The sequence below is a fragment of the Myodes glareolus genome, chromosome 4 (genome assembly GCF_982192425.1).
Source record: "Myodes glareolus chromosome 4, mMyoGla1.1, whole genome shotgun sequence".
Classification (NCBI taxonomy): domain Eukaryota; kingdom Metazoa; phylum Chordata; class Mammalia; order Rodentia; family Cricetidae; genus Myodes; species Myodes glareolus.
The window spans coordinates 107,260,791-107,265,421 of record NC_142029.1 but is presented as its reverse complement, the minus strand read 5'-3'; the positions used below and the strand labels follow the sequence as shown (position 1 = coordinate 107,265,421).

The 4,631-nt window shown below is 40.6% G+C and overlaps 1 pseudogene; it reads left to right on the top strand.

Annotated features, from left to right (window-relative positions):
• The first annotated feature begins 1,005 nt into the window (after positions 1–1,005).
• On the top strand, positions 1,006–1,946 carry LOC125400742 (olfactory receptor 7G2-like; annotated as a pseudogene).
• The last annotated feature ends 2,685 nt before the right edge of the window (positions 1,947–4,631 follow it).

The following is a 4,631-nucleotide window of genomic DNA, read 5'->3' as shown; positions in this document are numbered from 1 at the left end:
AGATTTGTCTCTTCTCAAATATGATAAAACTTCCTGGAGAGACACAACTAACACTTTTCCCAGTCAGAGTATCCACAGTAGACAAAATTAACCATTTCACCAAAGTCTGACTTGGTCAACCAGAGAGTTTATTAAGGTTACTTAAGTAAGTATAGGTGAGGAGTTACTTGTAGAGCAGGGAGACTCATATGCAGCTGTACCACCAAAACCCTCACCCGGACACTGATGATAACTCAGGAAATTTGCATCCTCAGTATGACTTGCAGGCTCTCCAGGCTGTAAAGTCACCCACCTGAGGCAGTCTCAGCTTGCTTTAGTAGGGTCTGCTAGTCAGTATCTCCTCCCAGAGTGAAATCTAAGTCTCATAACTCTTTCCTCCCTTCCTGGAGGGAGAGTTTCAATTCAGAGGATGTCTCCATTCCCCATTAAATTTTTCCACATTTGTGTGTGTGTGTGTGTGTGTATGTGTTATGCATGTGCATGTGAACATGAATGCATGTGTATGTAGAAATCTGATATTATTGCCAAGAACCACCTTAATGGGTCCTCTACATTTTCCTTAAGGAAGTGCCTCTCAATCAAACCCAGAGCTCATCATACAACTAGTCTTAATGGCCAGATTGCATTGGTGATCCCCTGTCTTGTCTCCATAGTCTGGAATTACACAAGGGCCTATGTACCCAGTTGATGCTTCTACAGATTCTGTTGGTTTGGTCTCTGGTTCCTATGCTATGTGGCATGCACTTAACACAATGAACCACCAATCCAGCACCCATTAGGTATATTCTTATACTCATGTTGGGGCAAGGATTTGTGAACTATATTAGATGCTGAATACTACAAAATGGGAAGCTTAATGTTAGAAATTATTTTTTCATGGTTCTGTAGGTTAAAGGCCAAAACCGCAGAGCTGATTTTCTAGTGATTTTATTTCTTATATTGCTGCTGTTCATGTAGTTGGTTATCATTTTGCCTCATTTCTTTCTCATCAGATTCACCACAAACATGAAATCTGTAAACCAAACAGTTGTTTCTGGATTCATTCTCCTGGGACTCACAGATGATCCAGAACTGCAACTCATCATCTTTGGTGTATTTCTTTCCATGTATCTTGTTACAGTCCTAGGAAACCTGCTGATCATTCTGGCCACCAGCTCTGAGTACCATCTCCACACCCCCATGTACTTCTTTCTTTCTGGTCTTTCTTTTAATGACATATTTTTAGTCACATGCACAATTCCAAAGATGCTGGTAAATATACAAACACAAGACCAGAATATTACCTATGTTGGATGCCTGACTCAGGTCTGCTTTGTTTTGCTGTCTGTTGGCATGGAAAATTGTCTTCTTGCAGCAATGGCATATGACCGTTATGTTGCTATTTGCCATCCTCTTAGGTATAGGATCATCATGAACCCCTGCCTCTGTATCCTAATGGTAGCATTGTCTGTGATGGGAAGCATGGCAAATGCCCTGGTAAATGGTCTGATGGTGTTACACCTATCCTTCTGCACAGAGTTAGTAATCCCACATTTCTTCTGTGAACTTACACAGATTACTAAACTTGCCTGTTCCAACACTCTTATTGACAACATACTTATATATATATTTCATCTTGCATATTTGGCGGTGTTCCTCTCTCCGGCATAATTTTGTCTTATAGTCAAATTGTATCCACTGTCTTGAGAATGCAGTCATCAGAAGGAAGATATAAAGCATTTTCCACCTGTGGGTCTCACCTATCAGTTGTCTCCTTATTTTATGGAACAGGTTTTGGTGTCTACATTAGCTCAACAGTTACAGAATCATCCAGGAAGACTGCTGTGGCTTCAGTGCTGTACTCTGTGGTCCCTCAAATGATGAATCCTTTTATCTATAGTCTGAGGAACAGAGACATGAAGGAAGCTTTGAAGAGACTCATCAGTAGGATGCTTTCTCCTCTATGACACATGATTTCCTTTTGATTGGAATATCTACAGCGAACCAAGAAAACATAATACTCTCTCACCCTGAACACCAGATTCTTCTGAACCACGGTCTTCTAAATGTCTTTATAATGAAATGACTAAGCACTTTCTGGGTTCCTGATTGTTAGGTCTCCAAGACAAGGAGAAAAAATGGCAGTGTTGATGAAAATATTTCAGGGTGATGGTCCTCAAAAAGCACTTCTCAAAAGTCCTTAATGGCTGGTTGAGCACTCCTGTTCTCAATACTCACACCTGAACTTTCCTTTATCGGCCATTGTCACCCGAATGGTTTCAACCACAACTGATTCATCTCCAGAGTGCTGGTCATAACCCGGCTGCTATTCCAGTATTTGAGTTGTCTCCTTCCCAACTTATCCCTATACAACCAAACAAACTCTCCCAGCTTGGCACCGTCTTCTACAATCTGAGGTGTCCTGGTAGCTTTTAATTAAATTTGCTGTTTCTTTTCCATGGAGTTTGGTTGTGTTCAGTGGTTTCTTTGCTGTTCCTACTTACATTTGATGCCAAGACCCGAGAGAGATTCCTGAGTTTTCCTTGGTTATCTGATCCTTCTATTATCAGAATAAAAAACTTTCTCTTCAGCTATCCTATGATAGGGATCATTTATCTCTGTATGCCTCTGCCATTCACCATACTTGGTTCCAAATTTTAGGGTCCGTCTCTCCAGCAGTTACTCTCCTCCACCTACTCTGCCCCATTGTCTCCCCTCATCTATTTAGGGAAGTGCCCTTCAGAGTTCCTTGGGTTTGTTTCCAATAGAGTTGAATGGATATAATGTGTTTTTCTTAAAAGTCAAGCTATGTCTCATGGTATGGGCATTATACTGAGAAACCTCAATCCACTTGGAATGGAGTTTTGATTGGGTTTCCGTCCTCTTGCACCTCGAGCCTGACTGGATCTCAGCGTTCCACACCTCTGGTTCCTTAAGATCTGTAATCCCTATCACCTTCTGTTTATATACATTGTTGGTATATAAATTATCACCAATTATCAGTGTTATTGGTCAGAAACTTGCATATTTAACATCAAAATTCTCACAAATCTTATCAACTTTTGTTAATACTCTGGCAAATAATCCAAATATCCTATGTTTTAATTTTCTTAAAGCAATCTTTTCTCATTTTACTTACCTATTCCATTTCCACCTATCTCCCCTCATCCTACTCTCCCTACCTTTCCTCTGCCACCTCCAATCATCAGAGAGGGTAAGGCTTCTCATGGGGAGTCAAAAAAATCTGACACCTCAGATTGAGACAGGACCAAGCCCCACATCCCTCTATCTAGGCTGAACAAGATATCCCTCCAAAAAGAATGGTCTCCAAAAAGCCAGTTCAAGCCCTATGGATAAATGTAGACCCACTACCAGTGACCCCACAGAGTGCCCAAGCCACACAACTGTTGCACACATTCAGATGCCCTAGTTTGGTCCTATGCAGATTCCCCTGTTCTCTGTCCAGAGTCAGTGAGCTCCTACTGGCTCATGACAGTTGCTTCTGTGGGTATCCTTATCATGGTCTTGACCCCTTTGGTTGTATTATCACTTTTCCCTCTCTTTGACTGGTCACTGAGGGATCGGCCCCGTGCATAGCTGTGGATCTTTGCATTGCTTCCATCAGTTGTTGGATGATGGTTCTATGATGAGAACTAAAATAGTCATCAATATGATTACAGGGGAAGGCACCCTCTCCACTATTGTTTAATGTCTTAGCTGGGGTCAATTTTGTGGACTACTGGTGATTTCCCTGGTGCCAGGTTTGATGCTAACCCACAATGGTTCCGTCAATCAAGATATCTCTTTCCCTGCTCTCCCTCTTTGCCCGTCCCCCATCTTGACCATGTTTTCCTTCATGTACTCCTTCTCCCTCCCCTTCTTTTCTTTCCTTCCCCTTCAGCCATCCCTTCTTCTCACACATACTCTCAATTTCTCAGGAGATTTTGCTTTTTTTCCCCTTCCTAGGGGGGATCCATATATGTTTCTCTTAGGGTTCTCCTTGTTATCTAACTTCTCTGGGGTCATGGAATATAGACTGGTTATCATTTAATTTGCATTTAGTATCCACTTATGAGTGAATATATACTGTGTTTATCTTTGTGTGTCTGAGTTAACTCACTCAGGATGTTTTTTTTTTCTAGTTCCACCTATTTGCCAGCAGATTTCAAGATGTCATTATTTTTACCTCTGAGTAGTACTCCAATGTGTAAATATACCACATTTACTTTATCCATTCTTTGATTGAGGGACATCAAGGTTGTTTCCAGGTTCTAGCTATTATGAATAATGTTGCCATGAACATGGTTAAATTAATGTCCTTGTGATATGAGTGTGCATCTTTTTGATATATGCCCAGGAGTGGTATTGCTGGATCTTGAGGTAAATTGATTCCCAATTATCTAAGAAACCACCATATTGATATTTAAAGTGAGTGTACAAATTTGCACTTCCATCAGCAATCTAGGTGTGCTCCCATTACTCCAAATTCTTTTCAGCAGTGTTTTTATTTTAGCTATTCTTACTGGTATAAGATGTTATCTCAGAAGAATTATTTTTGATTTGTATTTCCATGATAGCTAAGGATGGTAAGCAGTTCTTTAAGTGTCTTTCAGCCATTTGAGATTCCTCTTTTTTTTTTTTTAGTAAATTTT